This window comes from Schistocerca nitens, chromosome 2, assembly GCF_023898315.1.
Source record: "Schistocerca nitens isolate TAMUIC-IGC-003100 chromosome 2, iqSchNite1.1, whole genome shotgun sequence".
NCBI lineage: Eukaryota > Metazoa > Arthropoda > Insecta > Orthoptera > Acrididae > Schistocerca > Schistocerca nitens.
This window is the reverse complement of record NC_064615.1, coordinates 1014669687-1014690835: the sequence shown is the minus strand read 5'-3', so window position 1 is coordinate 1014690835 and position 21149 is coordinate 1014669687.

The following is a 21149-nucleotide window of genomic DNA, read 5'->3' as shown; positions in this document are numbered from 1 at the left end:
TATAATGTTGTAAAAATTTTAATAGATGAACAGTAAAGCGAATTTTGTGAAATGTTCTTTGTATGTAAAGTGCGTTTAGTGCAGCAGTGAGAAAAAGAAACGGATCCCACATTATTTTGTCGCAAAATATATGTTGTACACATTTTTATGGACCCTGACGGTAGTGATTTTTATAGAAAGCTAATGTATGTAAATAGTGTATTAATTAGTAGTGAGACGCCAACCAGCCACAGTGCCTCTTCATATTATAGTTGACGTATTGTTTAATTCTTACGAATGCTCATCATAGCGGTATAGTGAATAGCTCATGTTACTAAACCAATGTAATTTTTGGAACTGGAAATGTTTCCATAGGACAGAAATTTTGTGATGGGAAGCATAATAAAGGACATTTAAGATGGAGGAAACTTAGAAAAAACAATTACATTCTATTCTGTCTAATGAACATTCATTTTTTGAAAAGAAATTGAAACTGGTAACTTCGTACAAAAAACATTTTTCTTAACACTTTTGCATAATAGTTTCGATATATTGCTATGAAGTCCAACGTAGCAGTAATTCGATGCAGTACTAAAACCAAGTGTACTGTTTTGATAGTATTTCATTTAAAACAAGCGTTTTGGTAGTTAAAATTTTGTTAATAATCCATGTCTAATTGGGTGTGTTTAGTTCAGTTAAAAAAAGGAGTGTCGTAATAGCCGTGCTACACAGCAGTTTACTCCGAGTCTTCCCAAGTTACAATTAAGTGTGCGATCTTGTAACCTGCTGCTCATGTTGCTAAGGGAGAGAGAGAGAGAGAGAGAGAGAGAGAGAGAGAGAGAGATGGGCTATTTTTTCCCCTCACATACATGCAGCTCGCGCTGAGGCTTTTGTGGCAATATGATGCAGGCCTCGCGTCCGATGTGTTAATTGCCCATACACAGTATGAATCTAAAGAAGTAATTGAGAATTTTATTCGATCTTTTTCATACTCCGTATACAGTCTAGTTTTAATATTATACCAGTACCCTAAAAATTTCAATTCATTAATTTCAGTAGTTTTGGATATAAAGTTCTACCTGAAAATCATAATAACTTTACTGGTATTACAAAATAAAGCTAAAGCTTATTACGTGTTCACTTCTAGTATCAGATGAAACTGTAACAAAACAGTTTCCGTTCATAGAAGTTTTTTTCTAGAATTTTCCTTTCTTTCATTACAGTATTTTGCTGATGCAACAGTAGCTGCTTTTAAAATATTATTATTGAATGGTTTTCTACTGTGAAAGTTGAGGAGAGGACACGTGAAAACGGTGGATGTTTTATTTGATTAAAAGGTATGTAAAATGTATGGATGGGAAAGTTCTTCTGCATGTAGCAATCGTATGATATACGTCGCAGTTTGCAAGTTTTTGTATAAAAGGTGCCAGAAGGAAAGATATATGCAGAATCGATTAGTAGCTGATTTCTGAGAATAATTCGTATTTTATTTATTTCGGTTCGTAAATTCAGAATTTCTTTTATAAATTTATGTCCGGAATTCTGTTGCATAGGTTATTGATTACCGTGATTATTGGGGTGCCGTAGCATATCTGACTGGTTGCCTAAATGATCAGACAAAAGGGAATAAGCACATCGCGCGCATTGTGTATTGTTTTGTGCTATAGCTTTGTGTCTCTAGAAGTCGCTCGGGTATTGTCTTATGGTACAAGTAGATGTGGAACCACTCACACAAATTTTTGTCAAGACGAGGATACTCTTACGCTCCGTCTGTTGTTTTTCGTAATTACGAAGCGAGTATAATCTTAGTTAAACGTTTGGAACTTTTAAGTACCTTAGTTTGGAAGTTATTGTCGTGTGAATGTATCTGTCGCACATGAAACTTTGCTTTGCTTGTTTCGTGAATATTAGGAAATTTGTGGTAAGGTCATCGGTCCCTAAGCTTACGCACTACTTAATCTAACTTAAACTAACTTACGCTAAAGACAACACAGACAGCCATGCCCGAGGGAGGACTCGAACCTCCGACGGAGGGAGCCGCGCGGACCGAGCCAAGGCGCCTAGACCGTGCAAGGCGCCTAGACCGTGCCAAGGCGCCTAGACCGCGCCAAGGCGCCTAGACCGTGCCAAGGCGCCTAGACCGAGCCAAGGCGCCTAGACTGTGCCAAGGCGCCTAGACCGTGCCAAGGCGCCTAGACCGTGCCAAGGCGCCTAGACCGCGCCAAGGCGCCTAGACCGCGCCAAGGCGCCTAGACCGCGCCAAGGCGCCTAGACCGCGCCAAGGCGCCTAGACCGCGCCAAGGCGCCTAGACCGTGCCAAGGCGCCTAGACCGTGCCAAGGCGCCTAGACCGTGCCAAGGCGCCTAGACCGCGCCAAGGCGCCTAGACCGCGCCAAGGCGCCTAGACTGTGCCAAGGCGCCTAGACCGTGCCAAGGCGCCTAGACCGCGCGGCTACTCAGCGCTGTTGTTCAGTGAATATCTGAAAACATTATGGCGAGCACGTCTTTCGAGGGAGATCACTGAATGAATTTATGGAGTAAGTAGCGAATACCTGTGTGTCAGAGATAGACTTTTTTCTTGAGTCGACACTATTCTGACTAGTTTGATGCTATTTTTTCAGGTCGACAAATCCTATGGGCTTGTCTTGATTTTTCTTCTATTTTTGTTTCACTGTCAGCCGCAAAGTCTCACCTGCCTCTCCAGCGTCTTTACCTTTATTAAAGCCAAACTGATCGTCATCTAAAAATCGTCAATTCTCCATTCTGTTGTATATCATTCTTGTCAGCAACTTCGATGCATGAACTGTTAAGCTGACTGTGCGATAACTTTCGCAGTTGTCGGCTCTTGCTGTCGTGGGAACTGTCTGGATGGCATTTTTCCGGAAGTGTTGTGGTATATCACCAGTCTCATACATTCTACACACCAACGTGAATAGTCGTTTTGTTCCCAGTCTCATACATTCTACACACCAACGTGATAGTCGTTTTGTTCCCACTTCGCCTAATGATTTTAAATACTTCGAAGGAGTGTTAATAATCCCTTTTGCCTTATTTAACCTTAAGTCTTCCTATTCTGAATGTAAAACTGCACCCATTATCTCTTCCCTATCCTTTCCCGTTTATTCTTCTGTCACTTATCTCACAGACGTGTGCAGTGTACTCTTTCCATACATCCACTCTCTCATGAGCCTTTAACAATGAAATTTCCATTGCAGTCTTAGTGTTTGCGCCTCTGACTTTTCTGTATACTGAGTTAGTTTTTCCAGCAATTATTTCTCTTTCGGTTTCCTCACATTTTCTATGCAGCCCTTTGGCCATAGCTTCAGCAGACTTCCCGTTTATTTCATTATATGTGACATGCATTTCTGTATTCCTGAATTTCCCTGGACATTTTTTAATTTCTTCTTTTGTTGGTCAGTTAAAGTGTTCTTCTGTTATCTATGTTTTCCTCACAGTTACCAATCTTGTATCTACGTCCTTCTTTGCAACTTTTGTGAGTGCTCTTTTTAGAGATGTCTATTCCTCTTCAACTTAACTGTCTACTGAGCTATTCATTACCTCGGTTTCTAATGCCTTCCTGAATTTCAAATGTGTCTCTTAATTCATTAGCATTTCCGTAACCCATTTCTTTGCGCATTCATTCTTCCTACATAGTCTCAAACTTCATCCTACTCTTCATCATTACTAAATTGTGATCTGAGTCTATACCTGCTCCTGGGTATACCTTACTGTCCAATATCTGATTTCGGAATTGCTGCCTAGTTATGATGTAATCTAATTGAAATCTCCCATATATGTCAGCCTTTTCGTAGTATATGTCCTCCTCTTGTCAGTATTTAACAGTGTATCCTCTATTTGCAACAGAAATTTATTGTAGAGCTCAATTAGTCTTTCTCCTCTCTCATTCCACTACTAACGTCATACTCTCGAGTAACCCTTTCTTCTACGCCTGGAATGTGTAGGACGTGAAAATAATTGCGATCAGACTGATGAATTTCTGGCTGCTGTCGTGTGAAAATTTTGTGATAAAAACAGCAATTAACTTGAACCGATAATAGTTTCGGCAGTAAATACAGATTTTACAACCATTTACCACTTGTTTTGGAAGCAAGAAAGCATAATTAATTTAACTGGATGCAATTCACGCAAGCTACTAAGAAGTAAATACAGATTTTACAACCATTTACCACTTGTTTTGGAAGCAAGAAAGCCTAATTAATTGAACTGGATGCATTTTACGCAAGCTGCTAAGAACCCCACATGCCGTACAATATTTTACTAACTAGCAGAACTGCTTCCGTGTTTGAGGTGTGCGACCTCTGCATGGTAAGAGCCAATCAAATTTTCTTCAAAGTTGCTTTTGTCGGCTAAACCGCTATCTACTAATACAGACTGAAGGAGACAGACTTCAGGAAGCTTACTGAGGAAGGTGAAATGAACGATCAGAGGTACAAATAATGATCTCCTAGATCTTCTAGATCTCCCACTGGAAGACTCTTGATAAGCAATTATATGACACAGGTAACCAGGAATAAGGGTTTATTGCGACCACAGCAGAGAGATTTAATAGCAAAGGAACAATTCCTCTCACTAAAAAAAAAAAAATAATACAGATTCTTAGACACTAACTGATTTACTACCGGAACACACAGTGTATGAAAGTAGTGGGACGTGAAGACTATACCACTGATAATCGCTAAGACAGAAGTTGAGCGTACGACGTAGTTGGTCGACAGGTACGTCTCGGGATTTAGCTGGAAAGTCGTACGTCCCACTGAGCTGGCTACCGATCGGGATGTGACTGATGGACTGCTAAGACCGGCGCATGAATTGGCCCAGAATTTCGCTGGAGCGAACTGCCGACGTGTTGGGTTGCGCCGCCCTATGTTGCCGGGGCGCGGAGGTATTAGTGCCGATCCTGTTCCGCGCTCATGACACGGCGGAGGAAAGGAGTTCCTGTCACGGAGGACTTCTGGTGGCGCTTGTCCTGCCGTTGTCGTCCTTGCTGTGATCGACGCAATCCAGGGAATCAACGCTTCATACATGTGCAATGCCGTGATGCTTCAGTGTCTGAGGGGTTGCCGACACCTGTAGGCGAATTTCGGATCCATGGCACCCTCCCAGCTGTTCACTATCACTGTCGTCGTCCCTTTCTCTCCTACTTCCATTCCACTGCCTCCTCCTCTGACATTTTCAATGTCTCTCTGTACCACTGCCATTGTCATTGTCTCGTTCTGTTTTCTTCTATTGTCACTGTCTCTTTCCTTCTCGCTTAGATTTTGCTGTCTATCTCATCAACCACCGCCGTCTTCTCTCCACACATTTCCGTGGGAAGGGTTCGCTCGGGGTTTTCACGCCTAGACTATGGAACTTTTACACATGGGTGTGGGAAACGGAAGATTGGGAAATTTTTTTAACACATGGATAAGGGGCGATAGAGTGTAACTCACGAAGTCCCCCCCCCCCCCTTTCCCCAAATTGCCACTGTCGGACTCCGAGGAACTTCTCATTCACTTCCACTTTGAGAACTTGTTTCTTTTTCTCTCATGACGCTGCCGTAGGCCATTCAAATAAAAATCGAATACCCGCCAAAACGTTACCATAGAATGCTTCAGTTCAAAAGTAATTACTACATGAATTAAGACATTTATTCCACTGGTATAAGTACCCGTGGTCTAGGGATAGCGTCTTTCATTCATAATCAAAACGTCTTCGGTCCCGGGTTCGATCCCCGCCACTGCCTAAATTTTGATAAATAATGAATACTTCCGGCATAAGAAGTCAGCCTCATTCTGCCAACGGCCTTGTCAAAGAGGGCGGGCACTCTATTGTCCTAGGGGTGGGAAATTGCCCCTAAAGGCGGAAGACTCAGCAATGATCAACGACATGAGGATGCAGAAGGCAATGGAAATCACTGCATTAAAGACACGTAACGTGTATCCACAGGACATGTGGCCTGTAATTGAAGAAGTGTCATGATGATCTCTCCATTGGCAAAAGATTCTGGAATAGTCCCCCATTCGGATCTCCGGGAGGGGACTGCCAAGGGGGAGGTTACCATGAGAAAAAGATTGAATAATCAACGAAAGGATAACGTTCTACGAAACGGGGCGTGGAATGTCAGAAGCTTGAACGTGGTAGTGAAACTAGAAAATCTGAAAAGGGAAATACAAAGGCTCAAGCTAGATATAGTAGGGGTCAGTGAAGTGAAGTGGAAGGAAGACAAGGATTTCTGGTCAGATGAGTATCGGGTAATATCAACAGCAGCAGAAAATGGTATAACAGGTGTAGGATTCGTTATGAATAGGAAGGTAGGGCAGAGGGTGTGTTACTGTGAACAGTTCAGTGACCGGGTTGTTCTAATTAGAATCGACAGCAGACCAACACCGACAACGATAGTTCAGGTATACATGCCGACGTCGCAAGCTCAAGATGAACAGATAGAAAAAGTGTATGACGATATTGAAAGGGTAATGCAGTATGTAAAGGGGGACGAAAATCTAATATTCATGGGCGACTGGAATGCAGTTGTAGGGGAAGGAGTAGAAGAAAAGGTTAGAGGAGAATATGGGCTTGGGACAAGGAATGAAAGAGGAGAAAGACTAATTGAGTTCTGTAACAAGTTTCATTTAATAATAGCGAATACCCTGTTCAAGAATCACAAGAGGAGGAGGTATACTTGGAAAAGGCCGGGAGATAACGGGAAGAAGTCAGATTACATCATGGTCAGACAGAGATTCCGAAATCAGATACTGGATTGTAAGGCGTACCCAGGAGCAGATATAACTCAGATCACAATATAGTAGTGATGAAGAGTAGGCTGAAGTTCAAAACATTAGTCAGGAAGAATCAATACGCAAAGAAGTGGGATACGGAAGTACTAAGGAATGACGAGATACGTTTGAAGTTCTCTAACGGTATAGATACAGCAATAAGGAATAGCGCAGTAGGCAGTACAGTTGAAGAGGAATGGACATCTCTAAAAAGGGCCATCACAGAAGTTGGGAAGGAAAACATAGGTACAAAGAAGGTAGCTGCGTTGAAACCATGGGTAACAGAAGAAATACTTCAGTTGATTGATGAAAGGAGGAAGTACAAACATGTTCCGGGAAAATCAGGAATACAGATGTACAAGTCGCTGAGGAATGAAATAAATAGGAAGTGCAGGGAAGCTAAGAAGAAATGGCTGCAGGAAAAATGTGAAGACATCGAAAAAGATATGATTGCCGGAAGGACAGACTCAGCATACAGGAAAGTCAAAACAACCTTTGGTGACATTAAAAGCAACGGTGGTAACATTAAGAGTGCAACGGGAATTCCACTGTTAAATGCAGAGGAGAGAGCAGATGGGTGGAAAGAATACTTTGAAAGCCTCTATGAGGGTGAAGATTTGTCTGATGTAATAGAAGAAGAAACAGGACTCGATTTGGAAGAGATAGGGGATCCAGTATTAGAATCGGAATTTAAAAGAGCTTTGGAGGACTTACAGTCAAATAAGGCAGAAGGGATAGATAACATTCCATCAGAATTTCTAAAATCATTGGGGGAAGTGGCAACAAAACGACTATTCACGTTGGTGTGTAGAATATATGAGTCTGGCGACATACCATCTGACTTTCGGAAAAGCATCATCCACACAATTCCGAAGACGGCAAGAGCTGACAAGTGCGAGAATTATCGCACAATCAGCTTAACAGCTCATGCATCGAAGCTGTTTAGAAGAATAATATACAGAAGAATGGAAAAGAAAATTGAGAATGCGCTAGGTGACTATCAGTTTGGCTTTAGGAAAAGTAAAGGGACGAGAGAGGCAATTCTGACGTTACGGCTAGTAATGGAAGCAAGGCTAAAGAAAAATCAAGACACTTTCATAGGATTTGTCGACCTGGAAAAAGCGTTCGACAATATAAAATGGTGCAAGCTGTTCGAGATTCTGAAAAAAGTAGGGGTAAGCTATAGGGAGAGACGGGTCATATACAATATGTACAACAACCAAGAGGGAATATTAAGAGTGGACGATCAAGAACGAAGTGCTCGTATTAAGAAGGGTGTAAGACAAGGCTGTAGCCTTTCGCCCCTACTCTTCAATCTGTATATCGAGGAAGCAATGATGGAAATAAAAGAAAGGTTCAGGAGTGGAATTAAAATACAAAGTGAAAGGATATCAATGATACGATTCGCTGATGACATTGCTATCCTGAGTGAAAGTGAAGAAGAATTAAATGATCTGCTGAACGGAATGAACAGTCTAATGAGTACACAGTATGGTTTGCTAGTACCTTGGAGAAAGACGAAGGTATTGAGAAGTAGTAGAAATGAGAACAGCGAGAAACTTATCAGGATTGATGGTCACGAAGTCAATGAAGTTAAGGAATTCTGCTACCTAGGCAGTAAAATAACCAATGACGGACGGAGCAAGGAGGACATCAAAAGCAGACTCGCTATGGCAAAAAAGGCATTTCTGGCCAAGAGAATCTACTAATATCAAATACCGGCCTTAATTTGAGGAAGAAATTTCTGAGGATGTACGTCTGGAATACAGCATTGTATGGTAGTGAAACATGGACTGTGGGAAAACCGGAACAGAAGAGAATCGAAGCATTTGAGATGTGGTGCTACAGACGAATGTTGAAAATTAGGTGGACTGATGAGGTAAGGAATGAGGAGGTTCTATGCAGAATCGGAGAGGAAAAGAATATGTGGAAAACACTGATAAGGAGAAGGGACAGGGTGATAGGACATCTGCTAAGACATGAGGGAATGACTTCCATGGTACCAGAGGGACCTGTAGAGGGCAAAAACTGTAGAGGAAGACAGAGATTGGAATACGTCAAGCAAATAATTGAGGACGTAGGTTGCAAGTGCTACTCTGAGATGATGAGGTTAGCACAGGAAAGGAATTCGTGGCGGGCCGCAATAAAACCAGTCAGTAGACTGATGACCAAGAAAAAAAATTCCACTGTGATACGAGACGTCAATTCCCGTTTCGTGTAACACTGTCGGCCGCAGACGGATGCGCAACCACATTCACTTTTGCGCTTCCTTGTCCGAATGTAGCTAACGTCTATGCATGTTTTTCTTCATGTCGCCAAAAATGTGGAAATCACATGATGAAAGATCCCGTCTCCACAGATGATGTAGCCTTCATCCGTTTGGAGTTGTGCGAACGGGCATTATAGTGGAACACGATGTCTAGTCGGACAGTATTCCTGGACGTTTTAACTTTATTGCGCGTGGCAGTTTCTGCAGAATGAATTAATAGTGCTGCACATTTACTGTGGGTCCACACTAAATGAACTCTACAAGCAGAGGACCCCTCCATTCGAAGAAGAAACTCATCGTGATCTCACTACAACTTGTGTGAACGGCTTTGGATTTCTTTGGCAGGAGCGATGCGGGATGTTGACTTTTCCATTTGTCCTTAGGCTGTCAGAGTGCTGTTAGATGGAATTATCCAGTTGCATGATAATGCCCGCTTCCACACTGCCAATCGGACGAAGCCTATGTTTCAGTAATTTGTTCGCAAAGCACTGGAACATCCTCCATACAGCCCGGATATTCACTGTGTAACTTTTCTTTTCTTTGGCGATCTGCAGGAAGACATGCATGGACGTCGGTTTTAGTCGGACAAAGGAGTGCAAGAGTGAGTGCGGTTGTGGTTCTGTCAGTGGCCGTCTGTGTTCTACGAAACAGGAACTAATTGCCTCGTTTCCCTGTAAAATAACGTCTTAACAGCTGCGGCGACGAGTGTTCAATTTAAATTGATGGCCCCTTCAACATTGGCTCCTTATGCCTTTCTCTCCCACTGTCACACACTCCTATTTTTCATTTCCACTGTCTCTTGTATTTACGGTATATCCCAGTGCTAATTTTTCCTCTCTCACATACACCGTCTCTTTTTGTCTTTCTTTTCCACTGCCACTATCTGCACCATACCTCGTTAGCTCAGTAACTCTTGGGATCCCCTATATAAAGGTGTATAAAATTTAAGTCCAAAATGTACTCTTACCTATAGCTACGTAATGAAAGTATGACGTACTTGTGAAAGTATCTAACCAAAATTGTATCCTTTTATTCTGTGAAAGTATCAGTGATAAGATTGTTCTAAATTAATTATTCAGCAAACCTGCATCTGACTGCGTCCTTGAACTTGTTTCTTGCACTCCACCATTTTGCTAGAAATGCAACATGTATTAGATTCAGCAATCAAGTTTAAGAGAATAATGCCGTTTGTGCAGTGGCATTAAGATGGTACTTAACGCTGTCACCACACGTCTGCTTCCTCCGCGCACCTACCTGCGACTCCTCCCTTAAAGCTGTCTGTACATGTCTGCTTCCTACGGGCACCTACCTCCCCGGTTTTTTTTTTTTCTGCGCGCACCCGGCTCTCTTAACCATCAAAGATCCTCCAAGATATTATACTCGTTACACCTTGCGGTTGGCAACTACCGACTATTTTCTGGAGTTACCATGATCAGACCTTAGAACATACCTTTCATAACCCCCCGGTCCCCTGGACCAGAATTCTGTGGGGGGATCTGTGCAGTTAGCACACACTTCCCAACGAAATTCGTAAAAAAATACAATGTAAGATACAATACAAAGCATACACAGTATTGTAATTAAAATAGTATTACACAGCAATAAAATTCACCAATAGAAACATAGAATGTGAAGTAAAATTCATAATATCATTAGATTGTCAAATTGCAGTGAATCAAAGAACCTAAACGAGACAAGATATATAATCATTTCAAATTGGTTTTTGTTAAGATAATATTCAGCGTTAGGATTTGTATGCCCAAGGTTTGACGCAGTAAATTTTTTGTAAGAGTATTTTGTGCTACGAAAACGTTTGAAATAGTAGGTTTTGTGTATGACTTAAAATTTTAACAATATATATATATATATATATATATATATATATATATATATATATATATCAACATTGTGTTTAAATCTAACATCCTGAATCATAATCCACATCCTTTGCTTGTATTTTATATGAAAATGAGTAGCAAACTAAAGTTACCCACCAATGAAAGAACCAAGTAAACATCAGGGCCAAAAGTTAATTTTCCAGTACCATCTTAACGCCAGTACACAAACGGCAGTATTCTCTTAGACATGACTGCTGAGTCAAATACATGTTGCATCTCTGGCAAAATAGAGCAGTGCAAGAAACAAGTTCACAGACGCAGTCAGATGCAGGTTTGCTGAATAATTAATTTAGAACAATCTTATCACTAATACTTTCACAGTATAAAAGGATACAACGTTGGTTAGATACTTTCACTTGGAGGGTCCAGACACCCCAAACCTATGTATGGTCTCCACTCATCTGTATTTTACATTTTTACTGCCCCCGCTCTCTTTTACAACGACTGCTACTACCTCCATCCACCGTTCTTTCTCTTTCACTGCCTCTGCCCATCACTGACAGTATCTCAGTATTTCCTTGCTCTTTTGATACCACTGCTACTACCTCCATCCATGTCTCTTTCTGTTTCACTGGGATTTTCTCTCTGCTTCCACCATTGTCTCCTCTCTCTTTTTCTCCCACTGTCACTGTCCCCTCTCTCTTCCACTCTCACTGTCTCTCTGCTACTTTCTTTCAACACGAAAAAGAGCGAAGAAGTGCGCATGACAAAATTCTTGATGAGGAAGGCCGACTGAAGACTGAGGCAGCTGGTTTTCCACTTTCCTCTGAGGGTCTTTTAAAGGGGAACATATACGCCTTTTTTGTGCATAGAGAGGAGCATTTTTCCGGTTGTTGCCTTCTTTTTCCTCCTACAGCGTGGTGCACTGCTTACATAAAACGAATTATGTAAGTCAGTAAAGTTTCGACAGTTTATACCTCGAACCATTTATGTACTTTGGCACACATGAGTAACAAATAACTACTCATAATGTGAGATTAATTCAAAGCTGTTGAACTTTTTCTGGATACTTTTCTTGCCGGTATGCAATTAATCGAAAACTTACGGCTTCAGAGTTTATCTTAAAAGAGAGAAAATTATGTCGAAAATATTTTCCTGAATTTGCAGTATTTTCAGTCTTTCCAATATTACATAATTTTTGAGTCATTTTAAGTTCTTTTCATGAATGTTAAGAGCCGCTTTTTATCACGCCGGTATTGCTGTGGGCATATTTGAATATCTACTGTAAGTACGAATAAAAAATGATGACTGAAAATACAGTTTAGCACACTCAGAACCACTGCGATGTTCCCAAAACCTTTCCCGTGTGTTCACTAAGTCTAATAAGAGAGTTGGAACTTGACTAGTGGCAACTATTTATTTACATATTGTAGAAAATAGATACATGTTTCAAAGTTTTACTGACCTCCAGAGTAGTCACCAGCATTATGTATAAACCGTTGCCAGCGATGTGGAAGTCGTAGGATACTCTTAGCAGTGTCAGTTGTGCTGACAGTTCGAGCGGCGCGGTCTATTGCCCGACAAATTTGTAGCAGTTCTGAAGTGAATGCCGTGAAGTGCTTCCTTCAGTTCAGAAATCGCGTTGAACTCCTGAGAGCTTAAGTCAAGGGCGTGCGATAGGTGGTACAGCACTTTGCAGCCCCATCAGTGAAACAAATCTGTAACAGCTTGCACTGTACGTGCTTCTGCATTGTCCTGCAAAATGATGGTCACTTGTGTATCTACGCTGTTCATTTCTGGAACACAATCTACGACCGTGTATTTAAACCTGTATGCCTCGGTAACTGATAATAATATCGAAAAAAGTTACAAGGTTCGCCGAGAATGTCATCTGAAGAACATTCGATGGAAATTTCGATGATCTGCCTTGCATAGACATGATGGGAGTTGCCATCCCCATAACAGGTTCTTTAGATCCAAAAATTCATTGTTTTACGAATGTGTGACAACGGACGAACTTTTGGAAAACGGAAAAAGGGCGTTTCTAGATAAATGTCAAAAGAACACGCAGCTAAAGTCTGAGCTACTTGCTACAGTCAGTTACTTACATAACTGCGACCTATAGCCCAAAAGCAGCTAAAAACCGATTTTTCGGATTATCTCAGTAACCGCACAAGAGCAAATGGTGTTTTTGTAAGCCGACTAAGCCTAACCCTAGACCACATCCAGTGCGAAAGAGCCAACCGATTTGTTCAATTTGTATGGGCTGGAAGAAGCGTAAAATGTTTAAATTTTTACCATGAATGTTTAAACTTTTACCATGCAATGTAATATAAGCAGAATATGCCCATTCTTCCGGTAGGTATACAAACGATCTCTAGGCCATTGGCTATACATAACGCATGACCCCTTATCTTTCTGATCAATAACACCTGAGATACGACCCCTTGAAAAATGTATTTTAGCGACCGGCTTTTTGTAACGTATTGGCACGTGCACGGACCGGCAGTGCTGAAAAGCTGTTGATATCACAGATGGGAAAGCGACAGTAAGAACTGTGGTTTACGTGCAGGAAACCTGCGTCTGAAATGTCAGTGTGCAATGCAGTGTTTGTGCTGCAGCGAACATGCAAACAACGTGTGTTTGAAATCTCAATGTGAAGGGCCAGTAACACATTCAGGTGTATGTAACGTTCGCGTGAGCTAAATATAACCTTCTATCCTTCACGGCAGAGGCAGCTACGAATGCACGCGGCATATACACGATGCAGTGCTTGATGTCGTACTCGTTTTGTGCAAAGCGTGTACAGATAAAATCAGTTCTGTATCTGTACGCATCATTTTGTTTCTGTTAATTCATGTAAGAATAATTTTTAATAAGACGATAATGTAAACCAGAGTTACACCAGAAGAGACATTCAGCAGCCACAATCGTCATGGCAATTTCTGTTTTAAGATGCAACTAACGCCTTTAAAGGACGGAATTCCTTCGTAGCGCGTCGCTCTTCTTCTTTTGGTGGCGATGAAGTATGAGTATTGAGATTCGAAGGCACGACGGATGCAGCTATGTGCTCTTGCAGATATTAACAATGAACGTGGAAAGGTCGGAAGGAACAAGAGCGCAAATTCCGGAGAGACTCTTTGTTCGTTGGCGAAACTAGCAGCTGAACTATTTCTCTTAGTTCGGGACATAACATTAACCGAGATCTGTCTGTTCATCGACATTTTTGCAAGTGGGTGCACGGCTGGCTTCAACCCCACAATAAAGAATCAGTGAAGTAAAGAGAATAGTGGCAAGTAATAGGAAGAAAAAGAAACCAAAAAGAACAAAGAAGTTAAAATCAAAAGTCAGAACAGATTGGAACGCTTCATCTACCTGAGAAAACTGCGTACGGTATTACTTTTTTAATCACAAACGAAATAATGAGACTGAACTTTTCTCTGCGGACACAATGTTTAAAGTTACAACAATACCCTAATTCTACTTCATCTTGTTTTTGTCCAGCTGATGTTTTACCTTCAATTGTCTTTTCTGTTCTTACTTGTTTTTCACCGTCTGATCGTGGTAAGAGCAACATTCAAGTCTCGTGTACTTACTGTTTATGGAATAATAAGTTAATATTAAATTTCCTAGCTATTCTTCATTTCAGAGTATCATGAAATATTGCCTTATCTGAAATACATTCCTAGGATTACATGTATTACTTACGATTTTCAGAGGCCGACTTCAAAAGGTTAGGTACGGACTGTTCAATGACCAGACGTTTTGACCTTCATTTCGACTCTTTCGTTAATCGTTCTCTTAATAGAGAAAGAACCTGTCTTCGTCAATATCGAAATGCGATTGTCTAAATTTCTACTTTCTTTTTCAGTGTAGGAGTATAATGAAACTACCACGGCCGAGAGTCACTAAACAGTGAAGGCAGACAACCAAAACGGAAATGAAACTATGAATTATTCGCATTTTTTAATCTTGTTTAGCCTCAAGATTCTCCCTTCGTAGAACTTTCCCTATCAAAGGGGCTATTTCAAGTAGCTACACGGACATTCTGTTATTGATAGATGGACATGAAGCGTGGTACGTTGTTGAGGGTTAAAATATTACATTCCAAACACATATCCAACTGTAGTACAAGTCACAGAAATTTTATTACTATATATCTGTTATTCGGCACGTTAATTTTTTTTTTTTACATTTTTGTGGACTATTTACCCTTCCTCTCTCGCCCATCTCCAGTTTGATACTATTCGAAATAGGAACGAACTGTATGAAATTAGGACTTCCTAAGGGCGAATGGTGCCTCTGGACATTAAAAATCGGAAATCCATAAGAAGAAAACCATCAAATTCGTAAAATATTTCTTATACAAGACAAATTAATTCTATATAAAATACAAGCAGTTTGTTACAACCATATTGTTAGCTGAATGTGTACTCATTTCACATATTGCTTTGGTTTGGTGAGCTGACGCGTCAGTGACTCCAAAATAGCCAGAAATTGCGTAAAGCGAACCGCGCCAAGATCCAACCTGAACGAACCTTCTAGTCTTTCATTTTCAAAGCAAGACAGCATTAATTTTTTTAAGAATTTGTGGTTCCGTAAATCAACAGTGTGTCAAAGAAGTACAACACTATGGGAAAAGCAAGAATTCCAACACATGAACTCATAGTCTTCATACCAAAGTCAGCTTTGAATCAGCAATGGCGGCAACTAAAAAAAAAAGTGCTAAAAGATCGTCGGATGTTCATCAGGAAAAAGAAACTCTTTCTTCAGAATCTTAGTGTTATTTAGACAAAGCACATGTTAATCTCATTACAATTTAAAAAAAAGTTTTTGATTAAGAAATGGTTGAAAGGATGTCCAGGAATCATCCATGGAATCGCTCTCCAACTTCTTGAGAAAGAGGGAAGAGGACAGAGCGAAGCGAATATGAGATTTCAGTAAGTCATTTATTTATGAACTTAAAGCATAAATACATTGGAAAATACAAACAATTAAACATCTACTGCTGATTCAGTGCTGGTAATATAACTTAAATTTCGATCTTTTACTTTTCTGTCGTTCAGATATTTTTTCAAATTTTTTTTCAGACAAAATTGCCAAATTGGCGGCATGAAGGTCAATTAGCGACGGCTCAGAATCATTTGAGTTCGAGGAAGGTCCAGGAACACTGACTGATAATACTATTATAAAAATTCGACACCACAAGTAAAAAAAGAGGACATCAAGGAATAGCGACTGCCGAACTTACAGCGAACTCGTTGACAAATGTAAAAGCAGTGACATGGAAGCAGTTCACATTCTGGTAGAAACAGTCGAAGCACAACATAAAGTTATCGACATTTTACCATCGACGGGAGGTACACTCACGAGTCTTGAGAGAAATTCCGTGAGAAAAAGTTTGCTGATGTCAACAACAGATTTAAGCATAAGAATTTGCAGGGTACTACCATTCATTGGGAGGGTCAATTACTAATAGCACTGACAATGCAGCAAAAAATGTTTCTGTGATTATTTTGAATTAGTGCATTGCGGTCTGCCAATGGAAAAGAATAGGCCACAGTTGTGTATGAACCTCTCCATAAATTTGATTTTCAGTCCATTAGTTTTTCCTACAACGGCATCAAATACTGGAAATTTTCGAGACGCTTTTGTTTTGATTCAAAACCTTATCGAAGACCACTTGTATTTACCTTGCACATTCAACACAGACATATTTCTTAAAGGTGCGACTGTAGCAATGTTTACAAAAAGGCAAAGTGCTTGTGTGTGTGTGTGTGTGTGTGTGTGTGTGTGTGTGTGTGTGTGTGTGTGTGCGTGTGCGTGTGCGTGTGCGTTTGAAACTTACCGTCCCCCAACGGCGAGGTCATAAGCGCACGCAAAGCACTTGGCCTGTTATTGACTTCAATAAATTATAAACTGGAGTTCAGTACGAAAATATCAATGAACTCTAGCATCTAGTCAAATGGTTCAAATGGCTCTGAGCACTATGGGACTCAACTGCTGTGGTCATAAGTCCCCTAGAACTTAGAACTACTTAAACCTAACTAACCTAAGGACAGCACACAACACCCAGCATCTAGTCTTCACGTTCCTATTACGTTTCTTCTGGAACACGTACCTACAGGGAATTACCTGGATTTTGTTAGAGATAACTGTAGTTTTTCTTGGCGGAGCACCATGATTCGGGGCAATTTCTCGTGCTCTGTAGGCTGAATGGGGAAAGCCATCTACTGCTTGAAAATATTTGTGTCCCTTGATGAATCTGCGTTATCACCACAAGAATAAAATGCGATTTTCTGATATCTGTGTGTATGACGATGAGTGACACTGTTCACTTTCTGCAGTCAAGACAGCGTACATGTATTTCATTTACTACACCTATCTCCTGAATCTTTCGCCTGTCTCTAAGCTGGTTGTAGGTTGCGTTCCAAAAATGAACAGCATACAGACTGAAGTGATAACACTTTCTGCAGGACCTGACCATCATTTTGCAGGACAATGCTCAAGCACGTACAGTGCAAGCTGTTACTGATTCGTTTGATTGGTGTGGCTGCTAAGTGCTATACCACCTGCTGCACTCCCCTGATGTATGCTCTCCTGAGCTCAACTAGATTTCTAAACTGAAGGAAACACTTCACGGCATTTACTTCAGAACTGCTACAAATTCGTTGGGCAATAGACCGCGCAGCTCCAAGTGTCAACACACTTGGCACTGCTAAGAGTATCCTACGACTTCCACATTGCTGGCAACGGGTTATACACAGTGCTGGAACTACTTTGAAGGTCAGAAAAACTTAGAAACGCGTATCTATTTTGTACGAACTGTAAATAAATTGTTTCACTATTAAAGTTCCAACCCACGTAATACTTTCTTACTAAAGAGTAAAAGATATTTTACGTATTTCTTTTCATTTTTGTCAAATGTTAGGATTTAGGGGCACAGCTTACAATTTTTAGTATGGATCTGAAATTACACACTACTCATTTTTTTCATGTAATGGAACCAGATAACGGGTAGCAGAAAGAAATAATGAAACTTAAGGTTAGACCGGTTGATTTTTCCAAGTAAGTAGTTAACAATTGTGGAATTACTGATCATTTCCAATTAGAGATTACTTCTCAATTCTACAATTTCCTATTAGATTGATGGCTTGTTTCTCCTAATATTTTCTTCTTCAGTGCCAATACTAAAATATCTCGACGTGACTGTGGATGAATACAACAAACTGAAAAGAAGAATGCAGAAGAAAAGATGAATTCGCTGCCATTTGGATGTATATTACTGTATTTTTCTTCTGTAGAATCTAGATTTCGGCTTTTATGCCAATAGCGAGTTCAGTGCTAAAAGTTGTTAGACCATTAACACGTACCTACATGACGTCCGTGGTGAACACAACATATTACTCTAACCTCCCGCTTTTGCGCAATCAGTACTTTCTTTCTAACTAAAAAACCAGCAGTAAGACTAATATATCCTGTACACCAACGGAAGCCATGTAGGTATCTCTTGAAGCTGCTATGCATTTTTACTGTGCCGTGACAAAACATATATTCGCTAATGAAATTCCTCAATAATCATCCCTCACGGTTTGAGAACAGTTGTCCTTTACTACAACAATAGAGGGAAAAATGACACATTGTTAAAACTATGAGTGGATCAGAAAGTAGTTCAGTGAGTAGCAAAAAAAATTTTTGATCATTTGTCCAATAACATAAAGTGTCTGATAGGTAGCGAAGCAAGATTTAAAACTAATTTAAGGTCATTTCTCCTCGACGTTTCCTTGTATTGCACTGGCGAATTTCTAGTAAAAAACTGGTAGCCATAAAAAAGAACGTTAGTTGCATGATTCGGACTAAATATATGTTCATTACTGTTAACAACAATTGCGTATAAACATCCTGTAAACTGACTCGTTCGACATCATTTCGATAAAAGAAGCGTTCATATGATCTATGGTACTTGAAACTAACTGACCTCTCAAGCTACACTGAACGCTACTCAGGAATGGCCTAGATGATATGTGAGATTGGTTTCTCAATGAGAAGGAAAACATTCTTTTTACAAAGTGTATCAGTGGCTAATGCCTATGGTGAAATGACCAAAACCATTCACCAACAGTACAAAGAGTTATTTGAGAAGTGTAAGTAATTACTTCATAGAAAATTATACAATAATGTAACAGAAAATATGAATACTTCTGTTTACAATGATCTGTATTCTCCCCAGATGCACAATCGTGTATAATACATCCACATCCTATGACTGCCGTCCTTGAAGTGTGGCTTTTCGTTTGCTCAGGAGGAGTCTGTGCTTTTTCCGACCCAGCTAATCAGAAATCAGGAAAAACAGAATTTTCAAATGGTTCAAATTGCTCTGAGCACTATGGGACTTAACATCCGAGGACATCAGTCCCCTAGAACTTTGAACTACTTAAACCTAACTATCATAAGGACATCTCACACATCCATGCCCGAGGCAGGATTCGAACCTGCGACCGTAGAGGTAGCGCGGTTCCAGACTGAAGCGCCTAGAACCGCTCGGCCACTATGGCCGGCACCGAATTTTCCTTTCAAAGTAATGTGTAATGTGTGATTACGTTTATCCACCACTGGGAGGTAAGGAAAAAACTTGTTTCCCTACGAGGTAATATCAGATTTTTCGCTACAATTTGTACGTGCTAGACTGAGAGATTTTTTTTTTTATATTTTAAATCCACCGCCGAACCTCTTGTGTCTTGAAGTCTACGACCGAAATAGTTTGACTGGTGTAGTAAACTATTGTGGCTAATTACCGCTGAAATTTACCCGTCCCCCCGCCCACCCCTCGCTATCCCACTGTTTAATGTTTTCAAACCTGAGTGGTTGTCTAACGTAATCGGATAATTTTAAAAATGAAGAGAGGCTGTATAGGTAGCAAGCAATTATGTGGATCTGTATCTTATTCATTTTGATATTTAGAATTCTGAATGAATCACGAGCTGAGTTCTCACTTGAAAAATCCAAGAATGGGAGCATTTCCTACATCGTTCGATTAACAAAATATTAGAATCACATGTTATTAACGTTTAGTAGGTACTCGTCATTGTAATTAGTTACGTCTGAAGTGAAAACCAAAACAAGCACTTAATCTAATAGAAAAAGAAATGTCAGTGCATAGTGGAGTGTGAACTGATTTGAAACTTTCTAATACAAAGAATCAAACCTTGTTCTTTGTCATTGGTGGGGAAGTACCCTAGCAACTCCCCCACGACTCCCCCCCCCTCCCCTTTCTGCCAGTACCTCTCCCGCGTCTTACAGTTCTGCTGGATACCTTGCCAAAGAAGCACATCCTTCTTCTAGGAGTGCTAGTTTCACGAGGTATACAGGAGAATTTCTGCGAAGTTTGCGAGATGGGACGAGGTACTTCAGAAGTAGGGCAAGACCACAGGCTCTCTGGTCTCTTCATACACTTATGAAGAGTGATCAAAGCAGCCTATGCTGCATTTCTTAAGTCTGAATTTATGTACAAGTAACTTAATGTCATTCCGCCACTGTATTACACTGTCACGCTAAATAGTTAATCTGATGCTTTTTACTAGCATGTACACAATCGAGAGTAGGATGCATGCACATATTATAGTAATTCTGTTCATTTCACGTTGGAGGCGAGCGGGAACTTTTAGGCTCTGAGGAGATCAATTGCTCACAATACCAGCGAGCAGTCAGAAGGCGGAGAGAACATCACGTCATTGGAAATTGCTGATTGAGTTCCGACCTGCCAGTAGCTGGCGGCTATCTCCTTTGATGCCAGGTCTCAGGGGACATGGCTATTTTTAAAATGGCTGGGGGCAGTTTTCAAGAGAAATTCTCATGTTTTGAACTGTAACGTGCCAGCTTGGACTCACAGTTGTGCTATTGTTTGGAAAGCCTTGGAGAAACTGCTGCTCCACGGTGCAGCCGACAAACGACGCCACACATAACACCCCAGTTACATTCCATTGGCGCCCATCGCAAGAAAGCTTCCTGCGCAAAATCCTGGCGGAGGCTGTGATATGCTGCCCGACTGTTACGTCAGTACACGTTTTCAGCCACCGCCGGGGATTGGCGTGATGGAATGAAGTTGGCGCCTAGGTTTATGGAGTATGATAGAGTTTAGACTGTTGTAAGGTCGTTATTCATGAAAGCTTTGTCTATCGGCAGCAATTGCCCAGTTCCTAGCACAAAAAGGACGGTCGCTTTCCGGGCACGGCGGGAAGAGTATTGGTGGAGTGGGTTCTTGCCCACCGCAGGAGTCGGCCGAGTACTTTT